Genomic DNA, 16406 nt, shown 5'->3' on the forward strand with positions numbered 1-16406 from the left:
AAATCACAAATCATTTATGTGAATTAAAACATGTTTGTATCATGGTTTTGAAATATAAAATTGTAGTTCATCGAAAACACTGAATGTTTTTGCAAAATGTGTATGTCTTTCCACCCCGAAAACATTTATAAAAATGTAAAACCGTAAAAAGGTGGGGTTATGAACTTACCTGGATATCCTTGTGCAAAGCTAGCTAAATACGACTCCGTGATGTCGTTTCCAAGACGTGACTCGCTAGCGTGCATTCTATAATATCCCTAACACAGAATGTCTTATAAGTTTCTAAATAAAAGCGGTAACTAAACTACGAGTCACCGAGCTTTACCGAATTGTTAACCGAACGATTCGACGGTAAGTTGTTAACTTAATGAAAATGATTAAGTTGTACTTATTTAGTTCGTTTATTGTCGGTGATAATTAGCAAGTCTTGAAAAGACTTAGTTCTCGAGGGATTTAAAATATATAAATATTTACATAAAAATAAACAAATATATCGATAGTAACGCGTTAGTCGTCCCGAGAAGTCGTACGTGTATGTAACGAATACTTATATGAAAATAATATATAACAAACTCGTATTATATATATTGCGTCTAGTAAGATATTTGTTAAAGTATATGTATATGCCGTTTAAGTGTTCAAAATAAATATAAAAAGTTACATTTATTTAATAAAAATAATCCGAGTTGTTTGATGTTTGAAATAAATATGTAACTATATTTTTTTTTGTAAAAGAATTCATGTTGTTTGATATTTGAAATAAATATATAAACTATATTTATTTTTATAAAAGAATTCCTGAAATCTCGATGCTTTAACTAAACATAAATAAGTGTATTTGTTTATAAAAGGTATCCGAATATTTGTTGTTTGGAATAAATATAACTAAATATATTTATTTTATAAAAGAATTCCCGAACTTTGATGTTCGAAATTGATGCACGTGTGGTGTTATAGGCTTTTTATATATATTTTTAGCCCTTTTTACACGTTAGTCAAGTTTTAAATTTATAAAACACGATATTTTACTAACACCAAACACACATATGGGCAAGTGCACCCATCGTGAGCGTAGTATAGTGTTGGCAAGATACCGAGGTCGTCCAAGGATACAAGAGCTTTTAATATCGGTTTATCCTCAACGTCTAATCAAATAAAAAGTTTAGAAAAAGGTTTTAAACTAGAAAATAAAAACTAAAAATGCTGAAAAATAAAAATAAAATTAAAAACATATAGACAAGATGAATCACTTGGATCCGACTCGTGTTTAGTGTAACCTTTGATTATTTCCGCACTTTTGCACTTTTTAAGAGATTATCTTAGTTATAGTAGTAGGCCCCTCTTTTGAAGGTGGCGTTACCCTCAACTCAGTAGTTTGAGTCAGCAATGATACAATCCTAAAGGGTTAGATTATTGAAAGATAATTAATTAAGTTATTAATGCGTAATGTGGTGTAACACCCTTGTTATTATTTTAAGGTTTTCGTATAGCTTACGAAAATAAACATGTAATTTTAATTACATGTACTTTGAAAAATACGGTTAATTTAAAACTTTTACAAATGAAGATTTATATACATCGTAATGAATTTGAGTTCGTCGTTTGAGAGTTAGGACGAAATGTCGTGCGGAAGCTTTAACTTTATCGTGTTCGGTTCTTCTTCGAGCTTGATCTTCATCCGGGCACTCTTGGCTATCACCTATGATCAAAACCAACTTAAAAGTTAGTTTTGATAGTTAAATAACAAGTTTAAACAAGTTATATGGGTCAAACAAACAAAAATTAAACAATTTTCGGAATCAGGGGGGCTAGACGCTACGCCTAGGGGCTAGACGCTACACCTAACCCCCTTTCTGACAGCAAGTTGTTTATTTGTTGCTGCACTTTCCCAGCTCAACCTTTTATCAAGTCCAAACTTAAAACCACCATAACTTTTGATTCGTAAGTCCGTTTTAGGCAATTCTTTTTCCTACGCGTTCGTAATTTAATTCTCCATCATATGGACTTAAAATTTATCATTCAAACTAATAAAATACCAAATTTTTAAGCAGTCAGCTTATTATTTAAAATCAACATTTTGACCCGTTTGTATTTAAAACCACTCACTTGGTTTTAAACAACAAAATATACACCAATGTATTTAACCCAAAATCCTTTGCTCGGGTTCGAAATTTTATTTTGAATTACGTATGCACATGAAACCATTTCGACCCATTTAGAGAATATTAAGCATTCTAGTCTAAAACTCATTCTTTTCCTTTCACACTTCATAATTCCACGTTCAAGGTATCTACCCATATCTCATAACCATAATGCAAGTTTCCAAACAACCCATATGGGTCGTTTGCCTAATATACCCATCAAGGGCTTTTTGGTCAATTTTTAATCCCTCAATTTACGACGAATGGCTTCCACTAATTAATTGACCACAATACCACTTTTAACTATAAATCTAACTATATGTACCTGGCTCGGGTCATAGCATTGACCCGTTTACATACCTCTTGCTTTAAATTTTCTAATTAAAGCAACGCAACATATGTTATTTCCTGTAATCACAAAACTCAACAAGTAGTCGTCAGTTATTAATGTCAAATGATATTAACACACCATTTGACCCGTTTAGTCGACATGACCATTTATCAACGTATGATGGTATATTAATTTCATCATGCTCCTTGAACCAATTTCGGTTCGCGCCGTGAGTTTTTACTACATAAAATACATTTTCTTAATATGTCCGACCCGTTATAACTTTTTACCAAATGGTGTCTTTATTTTTTTTATCACTATTATTTTGGCCCATTTGGTTGTCGAGTAAGTTCCATCACCTCATTGACATACCAACTCAACCATTTTCGCTATATCAACCTTAAACATATTTTAACTAAGCTTGTCTATATAAATGTAACGAGACGACAAGTCGCGTACCTTTAAAGCGTTCCCTTCAAGCGCATGTCCACTCCTGTTTGTCCACTTGAAAACTCAACTCCTTTGTCTATAGAGTTCAATCAACGATTTGTTTAGAACTCCATTCATGACATATAACACATATTTCACAATGTTATTCGAATATGCGTTTTTATTCGAAACTTAACATCTTAGCTTTCTCTTAGGCATTTTAACAAACACCTTATGGGCAGTAATTTACATGATTCATTATCAAGTTCATAACTTGTCATATAGCCAAATTTAACATCAATCAGACTATTTTATATAAAGGCTAACATCAATAAATCAGAAATCGCTTCATAAATATCAAATTACACTAGAACAACATTCGAAATCCTAGTGTTCATCAAGTTCACAACAACCCACTAATCACCTTCAATGGTGTTCATGGAATTTACTACAATTAGGCATGATTTCATCATATAGTTGTCTAGGGCTTACTCCTAGACACTATATTGTTCCTATTCCATCCATATAACAAACATGCAACCATATATTTCGAATTTTCTAAGATCACCCAGAAATTCAACTAGAGATTTCTCATGAAATTCACATACCTTGTGACCCCCTTACGGTGGAGATCATCAATCTAAGCTCGGATTTCGTTTTGGAATGGATTTGTGCCTTCAATTTGTGAATTTTTTGGGTGAGTTAGGGTATTGAAGAAACCTGGTCGCCCCCTCTGTGTTCTAGTCGATCCACACACCAGTGTGTGTGTTGGACTTTTCTTTTATTTGTTTTTAATAAAACTTGTTTCATATTTGGCACTTTTAACCCTCCTACTTTCATGAGGTTTTTATTTTGGGTGTTTCTAACACTCTAATTTATTATCACTAAACTCTTATCTAACTAGGTTAGTTTTATCACTAGTTAGTTTATCTCGTTAATATCAACATCGGATTTATAATGAAAGGATTTATATTTTAGGGGTATTACATACACCCCGTTACCTCGGGTGTTTTATAAGCTTTGTTTCCTCCAAAGCTTTGATTCACTTTTTAGTTAATATTAGGCTTACTTATTTAGATCCTAATATTTGCCGGGTTTATTTTTATCACTACCGTATTTTACCCGTTTATTTTTGGTTACTTTATTATAATTAATAAACCCGTTTTTGGGGTGTTACAAGTCTACCCCCCTTAAAGAGGTTTCGTCCCTGAAACCTTATTTACGTAGTTCGTTGGTTTAATCAAACGAACCTAGTTTCGTTTTCAAGGCACCCGTTTCTTTTGGTCAAAGTTTTCATTTATATTGACGCGTACGTCTTTCATGTGTAAAGTCTCGTGGGCCGTTACTTTCAGCTCGTGTCCGTTATCCTTATTTATTATCTATTTTGGCGGTTAGACTTGTTAGTCGCCGTCACTTCATACCCCGTCACCCGGGTATTCTATTGCCAACCGCCCCTTTGCGTGTTTTCTGATTTCATATCTCGTAACTCACGTTATGACGTGGTTAAATTATGTATCACCCCCTTTTTGTGACCGTGACCACATCATGTCTTGTTTACGTTTATGTCGACTTGTCATTACCGTAAATCTTTCTCTCGAATGTATCGCCTTGCACCTGTCAGTGTCAAGATCTTTATTCCTTGATATTAATCATTTTCCGAATTCATCTCATAATATTCATATTTGTTAAAGTGTTGTTTCTTACTAATACTAAATTTTAGTTTAACGCTTTTCTCTTTGACTATGTCAATTACTCATGTCAAGGAAATTGACAACCCACAATTTATTCTTTTTCCGTTCTCGTTTTAGACGGGGAATCATAAGTAGTTCCCTCATTTTACGCTATTGACCCGTAGGTTCTTTCACTTAGTCTCATAGGCTAATTCTTTAGATTTTTCCCCTTTTTAAGGTGAGACCCAACAGTTCGTTTCTTTCTATTTACGACCCAACGGTCTCCTTGGTCCCGTAGACCTTATCACTACGTTTAATCCCGTAGGTTATGATGATCCCATAGATCATCTTTTATTCACGTCTATATTCAAATGTATATTTATACATATATAGCTTTAAAGCATCTCTTGTTATGTTTGGAATCATTTAATTTTGCTTTTGAACTTTAGTTGACCTTTACCGTAGTCTAAGGTTTCATTTGTTTACTTTCGAACTATCTTTCCGACTTTACGACTTCTAACGTCATTTACATGTCGGTTTGTCCTACGCTTACCGTTACCCGGTTCATACTTATACTCCTTTACAACCCATTACCCGGGTCCTTTTATCTTAATGTTTTTAGCTTTCCGGTTTCACCGGTTTGCGTTTTTCCTACTATATTAAGCGTTATTCCTTAATTGACTCGTTTGACTCATTTTGGGTGAATTTTCATTACTTATGAATGTCAAACTTTATTCTTTATTTGACCCGTCCAACTTTGAAATGGTTGAACGTAATTATCAAAATTTATGTTTGCGAAGATTCTTGTTATCTTTTAGTCATGACTCATATTCCGAGTCTTTTGACTTTCTATTTCGCGTTCCCGTCTCTCGGTTTACGCATTCGCCCACAATCCTACCCGTCCATCGGGTATCTTTACCGTAATCATTATCAAGTAACCATTCTTATATGGTTTTAGACGTCATTTTAATTTATTTGGTCGTCTTAGCGAAATCCATCGATTTTATTCAATCAAGTCCTTTATTCTTTATTTAATTCGTTTGACTTGTTCATTTGAATTTCATCACTTATGACAGTCAAATCTTTATCCCCATGCCTTAGCATTCTCATTAGTTGGTTTGTATTTTCATTTACCTCGATCTTTGTCCCTTCTCTCGGGCTCGTCATTTTAACGTAATGCGCTTCCGTCATCCGACTTGCATTTACGTTTACTATCAAACATCTTATTTATTTGATTCATTTGAGTACCATTTAAGTTAGTCCCTTTCACCCCATCCTTACTACATCCGACATAAATGTGTCCGCTACAAAAAGTTCATGATATCATATGCCACTACTTACTTGGCCAGAGTAAGCGATCAGCACATGATACACATGACCTTTTTATAGTTTTCACATCACACCCTATGTAAGTAACGCCTCTATTTATTTCATATCTCTTATTTCATTTAGTAAAACTTTATTTAATTGCAAAACAACAATCATTAGTTTTACTGGTATTACATTTGAACATATAAAATGTTTTTCTTTTCTATCGAACTATTATATAATCACATTCGTTAATGTGATCGCTACTTTTCTCAATAGCATTATATTGAGAGTTTTCCACTTGGATAATTACCCCCGTCCAAGTTTCCATATGAACTAATCCTATTATTTCTTTGTTATTCATCATCATGAATAACATATATTTCTATTAAACTTCTCTTAGAAACATCATCCTGAATAGATATCCTATTCAAGTTTTATCAGATATATGCAACCGTTATCCCCTACGTGTTTCTTGCATATTACTACTTATGCGATTAAATTTAAAAGCGTGCACCTGGTAATGCTTGCCCTAATGGGCTTCTCTTGCCGTGAACTTTGTTCGTGATCATCACGCGATTTAGGTCCTCAATGAGTGTGCTCAGCTTGTCATACCTCGGACCGTTCCACCGTCATATCCACAATTCGTTCAACTCTCGTCATCTTCAGATGCGAGTGTCCTTCGACTAAATATTTACAAAAGTTAGTAATTTCGACACTTATAAACGCCCGTATTGTAATACAAGGATTTTTTTTACTGTACATGTCAACGCATGTAATTTCGTTAACTGTATCAATCATTTTAATTGGGGTAGCGTGTATTACACGATAACCCTATGTGTTGTTTACAACACTTTAACATGTTAAACCATTAACATACATGTACTTACCGGATTTGCGATCAAGCCTTGAACCGAACACACTTTATTCTTTAACCATAAGCTCCGATTACCAACTTGTAACACCCTTGTTATTATTTTAAGGTTTTCGTATAGCTTACGAAAATAAACATGTAATTTTGATTACATGTACTTTGAAAAATACGGTTAATTTAAAACTTTTACAAATGAAGATTTATATACATCGTAATGAATTTGAGTTCGTCGTTTGAGAGTTAGGACGAAACGCCGTGCGGAAGCTTTAACTTTATCGTGTTCGGTTCTTCTTCGAGCTTGATCTTCTTCCGGGCACTCTTGGCTATCACCTATGATCAAAACCAACTTAAAAGTTAGCTTTGATAGTTCACAATGTTATTCGAATATGCGTTTTTATTCGAAACTTAACATCTTAGCTTTCTCTTAGGCATTTTAACAAACACCTTATGGGCAGTAATTTACATGATTCATTATCAAGTTCATAACTTGTCATATAGCCAAATTTAACATCAATCGGACTATTTTATATAAAGGGTAACATCAATAAATCAGAAATCGCTTCATAAATATCAAATTACACTAGAACAACATTCGAAATCCTAGTGTTCATCAAGTTCACAACAACCCACTAATCACCTTCAATGGTGTTCATGGAATTTACTACAATTAGGCATGATTTCATCATATACTTGTCTAGGGCTTACTCCTAGACACTATATTGTTCCTATTCCATCCATATAACAAAAATGCAACCATAAATTTTGAATTTTCTAAGATCACCCAGAAATTCAACTAGAGATTTCTCATGAAATTCACATACCTTGTGACCCCCTTACGGTAGAGATCATCAATCTAAGCTCGGATTTCGTTTTGGAATGGATTTGTGCCTTCAATTTGTGAATTTTTTGGGTGATTAGGGTTTTGAAGAAACCTGGTCGCCCCCTCTGTGTTCTAGTCGATCCACACACCAATGTGTGTGTTGGATTTTTCATTTATTTGTTTTTAATAAAACTTATTTCATATTTGGCACTTTTAACCCTCCTACTTTCATGAGGTTTTTATTTTGGGTGTTTCTAACACTCTAATTTATTATCACTAAACTCTTATCTAACTAGGTTAGTTTTATCACTAGTTAGTTTATCTCGTTAATATCAACGTCGGATTTATAATGAAAGGATTTATATTTTAGGGGTGTTACATACACGCCGTTACCTCGGGTCTTTGATAAGCTTTGTTTCCTCCAAAGCTTTGATTCACTTTTTAGTTAATATTAGGCTTACTTATTAAGATCCTAATATTCGCCGGGTTTATTTTTATCACTACCGTATTTTACCCGTTTATTTTCGGTTACTTTATTATAATTAATAAACCCGTTTTTGGGGTGTTACTTGTGGTAGGCCCCTCTTTTGAAGGTGACGTTACCCTCGGCTAAGTAGTCTGAGTCAGCAGGGATACAGTCTTAATAGTAACTCACCCTCGGATCAAGGAGTTCGGACCCCCGCCATCCAATACCAGTGGGTATTGAAGGAGGTCCTACTAAAGTTGACCCATGTCCTTGCAGGATCTATACACTGAACAAGGGAAGACTCTTACCAAACCATTCCCTTAACCCCCGACCAGGTAGCCAACATATCTCCATATAGACCGTGGATATATGAATGGTGAAAATCTTTTATTTTATATAGACAGTAAAATAATGCCAAGACACCACGAACAAATGATAAGGAAGATTTACCTTCAACATAAGAAACTAGTTATTAAAGTCATTAATACATAACCAAATAAAAAGTGCGAAAAGATTAAAAATAAAAAGTATTACACTAGACACTTGTCTTCACCAAGTGATGTAAGAGACTTAGGCAAACATGGCCTTTGATTGTCAAGAACTCTTACGATCAATCTTGCATCCCAATACTACTCACACACTCTATGATGGATGATGGATGATGGTGGTGGATGTAGGTTGTGATGGTGGTGGTGGGTGGGTGAAGTGTGAGAGAGGTGGTTTGCCAAGGGATGGTTTGCAAATGAGCCAAGCACCCCTATTTATAGCCTGCACAGAAGCCCGGACACGGCCCCGTGTCGATTGGGCACGGCCCCGTGTCCACCCATCTTCTCTTTCTTCATTAATTGCAGTTTGTCTGCATTAGTTGACCACGCCCCCGTGTCCGGCCCCGTGTGTAGAAGCGTATCTGTACTATCAAGATTTTCCTAGATTCTGCGAATCTTAGAGTTGACCACGGCCCCGTGTCCGCTGGACACGCCCCCGTGGTGGGTGATAGAAGCTTCTACAACTGTCTTTTCTACAGACACTTGGGCACGCTCCCGTCCTCATTGAGCACGGGGCGTGTTCAGCCTTCTGTTCTCTTGTTTTTGCTTGGGAAGATGTTGTCAGGGGGGTCGGGCATGCTACGTTTATTCCTTTCTTGTATTTATGTTAGATTTAGCTATCTTTTTGCTTCTTTTATTCATTTGAGCTCATTTAATCCTGAAAATACAAAAGGAAGACAAATACACACTTTTTCCAACATTAGTACTAAAAAAGGGTTAGTTTTATGCCACAATTGATGTAATTTATATGTTGCATTTTGCACACATCAAATACCCCCACACTTGAATCTTTGTTCGTCCTCAAGCAAAACTCTTTATAATTTGGCTTACACTCCCAAATGGAACGGGTAGAAGAGAAGGTTTTTGGGCTTGTCATAGAGTGTCGGGTTTCCAAGATTCTTTATTAAGTTTTATTTTTAATTATTTACAATCCTATTCGACATGATTTATTTAAAACAATACATAAGATAAATTACTTATTAGGGCATAACATGCCTTTTTAAAATTCCATTTATATACAAGTTCACATACCTCACTGGGATCACTCAACACTCGGCCGAAAATGTATTTTAATGAATCACTCGAGAGCGGCATGGAACTTACTCCTACCATAAGCTTGCCAAGCAATCAATCCTCCTCCTTTTTAACTATACACCTTTGTAAATATCAAGAGGACTTTTGGGGAAGGGTTAGGCTTGGGTTAAAGGTAGGTGGTTGGATTAGTGGTTAGTAGAAAAGGGTGAAAGGTGTAAAAAGCGTCGGTTTTCGTAAGACATTTTATTTTTGTAACTTTTTATTTTGATGAAGCAATTCTTCAAACAAAGTTCCTTTTGATAAACTTGTTTGTTTATTTCTTTCGGCTTCGTCATAATCAGTTTTTTTTTATAAGGAAGTCATAAGAGAAACCGAGCTTTGTTACTAAAATAAAGGGTTTAAAATAAAAAAAGGGTTTTTGTGGGTAAAAGGGTGTTTGTTTTGGGTTAAGAAATAAAAAGGTTTAAGCTCAAAGGGGTTAACTAGGGGGATTTTGGGTAGGTGGTAAAAAAAAGAAAAATAATGGTGTTGAAATAAAAAGGGCTAGTCCTAATGCCTCCATCATTTACTTACTTGGGTTTAAGTTGGTAAGGACCGGGAATGTATCGTCGTGGCAAGTTATAGAGTCGTAAGAACCAAGCGGCTATTCACACAAGAAACGAAAAATGAGCATTTAGTTTAAAGATGTGTATTTGTATGCTCAATAAAGGCTCAAAACTCACTTTTGTGGGAATGGGTTTTTATGTGATCAATTATATAAAATCAAATTTTAACTAGATTTGTCATGCCGTTTCATAATTTTCTTATGTTGGTTCTTTTTATCACGATGCTATCGGTTGTAAATTTGTAAAAATATAACCTTTTTAGAACTTGAAATTCCCAAGTTAAACCTAGACAAGTAAAAAAATGAAAAATTTTTGAAAAAATTTGGGGTGTTTTGCGGTTACAATAGAGTTTTGTGTAAGGCTTGTACTTAGGACTTGCAAGATTCAAGGTTTTAGCCTCCCCCCCCCCACACACACACACTTAAATTACACATTGTCCTCAATGTGTCCCAAAAATAAGTTTTTGGGTTGATTGAATGTGTAAAAAGATGTGAAAAAGCAAAAATTTATGTTACTGGGCGTCTGGGCACGGCCCCGTGGTGTCCGGGCACGGCCCCGTGTTCAGATCGCCAGTAACAGAAACTAGTAAAAAGAAACAGAAGCCTGGGCACGGGGACGTGTTCAGCGAGCACGCCCCGTGTCCAGTTACCTAAACTAGGCATTTTTCTGCAGATGGTTGAGCACGGGGCGTGTTGGGTGAGCACGGCCCCGTGCTGAACTTGCTGTAATGAAGAAAAATTGTCGGGTGGCCCTGTTTTTGTGCATGGGGTGCTGGTTCAAGTTTTCCCTTGGTATCCTTCACCATCCCGAGTGTGTTTTATTCCTAAAAATTAAAACTAAACTAGAAAACATAAAAATTAATCTATACTAAACTAAGGATAGTTCCGCGGAATGCCTCCGTGGTGAGCCACGTTTATAAGGGTCCTTGGCTAGACCCAAAGCCTGGTCATATGTTTCCCAAGTGGGATGCTTTGCATCCCATGTTGCACCGTCGGAGAGCATCATCCAAACTCGAGTCTATGACCTTCATGTAATTGACCGGGCCGTCGTCTTCTACTCTTTTTCCAACTCCAAACTTCATTTCCTTGTCCCTAATCCTCAATGTTAGTGTTCCACCATTCATGTCTACCACTGCTTGGGTCGTAGCTTGGAATGGCCTCCCAAAGATGAGTGGTACTTCGGTATCTTCTTCCATATCTAGTATGACAAAGTCGGCCGGGAAGACAAAGTCGCCGACTTTGACCAATAGATTTTCAGCGACACCTTGTGGATATTTGACGGACCTATCGGCGAGTTGCATGCTCATTTTTGTAGGGCTTGTTTTCCCTAGGCCGAGTCGGTTGAACATTGATACGGGCATGAGGTTGATGCTAGCCCTGAGGTCGGCTAGTGCATTGCGAATGGGGGATTCCCCAATCGAACAAGGAATTGTGAAGCTTCCAGGGTCAATCTTCTTTTGCAGGAGTTTGTTGAGTAGCAAGGCGGAGCATTCTTCGCCTAAATTAACTAATTGCAATGATTCAATTTTCCTTTTATGAGTGAGGAAGTCACTCATAAATTTTGAATATTTAGGCATTTGAGTTAGGACTTATATAAATGGAATATTAACATGCCATTGTTTTAGCAAATTTTCGAACTTTGCGAATTGCTCATTGGTCTTTTGGCGAATTAACCGACCGGGGTATGGAACCGGAGGATTCTTAGTGGGCTCTTGAATTGGTGGAGAAGCCTTTTCTTGTTGGGGCGTGGGTGGAGTTGTGGTTTGGCTAGATTGGCTTCTTTCAGTTGGAGGTAATGGAGCCTCCTCGGGACCCACGGTACGGTTTCTCAATGTGATGAGATGTACTTGCACCTTTGGGTTGGTTTCGGTATTACTTGGTAACACGCCCTGTGGTCTCTCGGAGAAATTTTGAGCTAGTTGATTTAATTGTTTTTCAGTGTTTTGAATACTAGCTTGTTGATTTCTAAAATTCGATTCCAATTGCTGAAATCGATCCGAGTTTTTCTTTTCGGTGTCGGAGATGAGGCGAGATACAATATCTTCAAGCCTTTCTCGTCCCCCTTGTTGTTGAGAGAAATTTTGTGACTCGTTTCTTGGTTGTTGAAAGTTTGTTCGTTGGTTTAGATTTTGTTGGTTACTACTATTGTCGGGTTCTCTCCAGCCAAGGTTAGGGTGGTTACGCCATCCTTGGTTGTAGGTACCCGTTGGAGGACCCGACGGCCTAGGTCTATTATCAATGTAGTTTACCGATTATGTTTGATTATCTACTTCTTTCATACAACTCCAATTTTCATGTGGCCCACGACACCCTTCACAAGCCATAACCGAGGCCATTTTTGTCATCTCTAGCTTTTTGATTTTTGAAGAAAGGACCTCGATTTGAGCTTGTAAAGAAGTGCTTTCATCAACCTTATGGGCGCCCGGGGCAATAGATTTATTGCTTCGGGGAGTGTGCCACTGAAAATTGGTTTGAGCAATTTCCTCAATTTGATTATATATTTCATTTGGGCGACGATTACCTAAAAGTCCCCCGGAGCTAGAGTCGAGTGTTTGTCTTGTGTGTGGCAACAACCCATTATAGAAAGTGGATACTTGTTGCCATACCGCAAGACCATGATGAGGACACTTTCTTAGTAGCTCCTTGAACCTTTCCCAAGTTTCATATAAGGATTCCCCATCCTCTTGTGAATATGTATTAATTTCAGTCATTAATTTAGCCGTTTTAGCAAGAGGGAAACACTTATATAGAAACTTTTGGGCTAGTTCATCCCAGGTGTTTACCGAGCCAACTAGGAGGGTATTAAGCCAAGTCTTAGCTTGGTCTTTTAGTGAAAATGGAAACATTCGAAGGCGGATGGTGTCGTTTGATGCTCCATTGATCCGAAAGGTATCACATATTTCTAAAAAATTAGTAATATGTAGATGGGGATCCTCGTCCGCAAGCCCATGGAAGGTTGCGGAGTTTTGAAGCATTTATATCAAATGCGGCCGAAGTTCGAAGTTGTTGGCTTCGACATTCGGTGCGTTGATAGCGGCGCCGAGATTACCTACGGTGGGTCGTAGGTAATCCATGAGGGTATGTTGGTCCGCCATTGGAAGTGGGTCTCCAGAAACCTTCTCTTGGTTTTTAGCTTTAAGTCTTCTTCTTAGAAAGCGTTTGGGTTCATCTAGGGGTTCTTTTATGTCTCTATTAGAACTGGAGCTCATACACTACGTGGAAAGTTCAGATGTGCCGTCTAGGTTCCAAGTCCTGCAATAAAAACAAAAAAGAACGTTGGTCAGAAGCTTCACCACGGCCCCGTGCTCAGATGAACACGGCCCTTGGTCGGAGATATAGTGATTGTTTTCCGGATCCTTGTTACTGGAGAGTTTGACACGGCCCCGTGTTGCTCAACTCCCTGTAACTCTGAAAATAAAAACTGCCAGTAAAAATGCTGGGCACGGCCCGTGTCGACCAGGCACGGCCCCTGTCCGACCAGGCACGGCCCGTGCTGAGCTCTACAGAAACTGAAAATCTAAGAAAAATCCTAAAAAACAGAAAAATAAGAAAAACGATTAGGCCGTTGATTCCTAACTTTCTTAAAATCCCTGTGTCCCCGGCAACGGCACCAAAAACTTGATGCACGTGTGGTGTTATAGGTTTTTATATATATTTTTAGCCCTTTTTACATGTTAGTCAAGTTTTAAATTTATAAAACACGATATTTTACTAACACCAAACACACATATGGGCAAGTGCACCCATCGTGAGCGTAGTATAGTGTTGGCAAGATACCGAGGTCGTCCAAGGACACAAGAGCTTTTAATACCGGTTTATCTTCAACGTCTAATCAAATAAAAAGTTTAGAAAAAGGTTTTAAACTAGAAAATAAAAACTAAAAATGCTGAAAAATAAAAATAAAAGTAAAAACATATAGACAAGATAAATCACTTGGATCCGACTCGTGTTTAGTGTAACCTTTGATTATTTCCGTACTTTTGCACTTTTTAAGAGATTATCTTAGTTATAGTAGTAGGCCCCTCTTTTGAAGATGACGTTACCCTCAACCCAGTAGTTTGACTCAGCAAGGATACAATCCTAAAGGGTTGGATTATTGAAAGATAATTAATTAAGTTATTAATGCGTAATGTGGTAGGCCCCTCTTTTGAAGGTGACGTTACCCTCGGCTAAGTAGTCTGAGTCAGCAGGGATACAGTCCTAAATAGTCGGGTTAATGTTTTAATAGTAGCTTACATATGAGGGGATCAAGGAGTTCGGACCCCCGCCATCCAATACCAGTGGGTATTGAAGGAGGTCCTACTAAAGTTGACCCAGGTCCTTGCAGGATTAATACACTGAATAAGGCAAGACTCTTACCAAACCATTCCCTTAACCCCCGACCAGGTAGCCAACATATCTCCATATAGACCGTGGAGATATGAATGGTGAAAATCTTTTATTTTATATAGACAGTAAAATAATGCCAAGACACCACGGACAAATGATAAGGAAGATTCACCTTCAACATAAGAAACTAGTTATTAAAGTCATTAATACATAACTAAATAAAAAGTGCGAAAAGATTAAAAATAAGAAGTATTACACTAGACACTTGTCTTCACCACGTGATGTAAGAGACTTAGGCAAACATGGTCTTTGATTGTCAAGAACTCTTACGATTAATCTTGGATCCGGAGACTACTCATACACTCTATGATGGATGATGGATGATGGTGGTGGATGTGGGTTGTGATGGTGGTGGGTGGTGGGCGAAGTGTGAGAGAGGTGGTTTGCCAAGGGATGGTTTGCAAATGAGCCAAGCAACCCTATTTATAGCCTGCACAGAAGCCCGGACACGGCCCCGTGTCCACCCATCTTCTCTTTCTTCATTAATTGCAGTTTGTCTGCATTAGTTGACCACGCCCTCGTGTCCGCTGGGCATGGCCCCGTGTGCAGAAGCGTATCTGTACTATCAAGATTTTCCTAGATTCTACGAATCTTAGAGTTGGCCACGGCCCCGTGTCCGCTGGACACGCCCCCAGTGGTGGGTGATAGAAGCTTCTACAACTTTGTCTTTTCTGCAGACACTTGGGCACGCCCCCGTGCTCATTGAGCACGGGGCGTGTTCAGCCTTCTGTTCTCTTGTTTTTGCTTGGGAAGATACTGTCGGGGGGTCGGGCATGCCACGTTTATTCCTTTTCTTGTATTTATGTTAGATTTAGCTGCCTTTTTGCTTCTTTTGTTTATTTGAGCTCATTTAATCCTGAAATACAAAAGGAAGACAAAAACACACTTTTTCCAACATTAGTACTAAAAAAATGTTAGTTTTATGCCACAATTGATGTAATTTATATGTTGCATTTTGTACACATCAGAAATAAACATAAATATTTATATTTACTTTATAAAAATGTTCCTAAGTTTTGAACGTTTAAAACAAATATAATTCATTATATGTATTTTTATAAAAAGGGTTCGCGTTAATGTCGTTTTCGTATGTTGTAACGTGTCGTCGAAGGTAATATACATTTGTGTTTGTTTTTATAATAGTCGTTTGAATTTGATAGTTTTCATTTTATAATAAAAACACTTTAGTTTTACGGATTTTTCTCGAAAAACGGGCAGAGTTTCCTTTGTTTTTGGACGCCCCGACAACACAAGTTGTCGTTATTTTCAAAATTCAACAAGATAAGCAATATCAATATAAAAATTTTCATCATATGTATCAAAATGTAAATTAGTTTTCTATCGAATCGGTTCAAGCTTGTTTTCACGTAATTAATTAAAACTATAAAAAAATAACGAAATAATCGCGCCGTTAGTCTTTACCAAATCCTCGTATCGAAACGCTAACTGAGTTGACCGAGTCAACTGAGTTGACCGGCTGAGTGTTGACTGAGTTGACTCGCTGGGTTGTCCAGGTTTGACCGACTTGACTCGGTTTGACCGAGTCGACCCGAACCGCTCCCTAACCTGATCATGTTGACCGGGGTTGACCCGGAATCAAATCTGACCGACCCAAGCCCGTTGACTGCTGACTAGCCTTTGGATCTTAGGAGTGAGACCGTTGTAGAATTTCTCTACAAGTGCCCAGTCGGATAAACCATGCTGAGAGCAGCGAGAGAATAAGCTTTGGATTCTCTCCCAGGCTAGGTAGTAAGGCTCGTTAGGCTCCATCCGGAACGAATGGATCTGAACGCG

General features: G+C 37.4%; 1 non-coding gene across 1 annotated transcript; it reads left to right on the forward strand.

Moving 5' to 3' along the window:
* Positions 1–12833: 12833 nt before the first annotated feature.
* Positions 12834–12940, forward strand: LOC118480102. Its single transcript, XR_004861738.1, has one exon. It is a non-coding gene; the product is annotated as a small nucleolar RNA R71 (small nucleolar RNA).
* The last annotated feature ends 3466 nt before the right edge of the window (positions 12941–16406 follow it).

The sequence above is a fragment of the Helianthus annuus genome, chromosome 6 (genome assembly GCF_002127325.2).
Source record: "Helianthus annuus cultivar XRQ/B chromosome 6, HanXRQr2.0-SUNRISE, whole genome shotgun sequence".
Classification (NCBI taxonomy): Eukaryota; Viridiplantae; Streptophyta; class Magnoliopsida; order Asterales; family Asteraceae; genus Helianthus; species Helianthus annuus.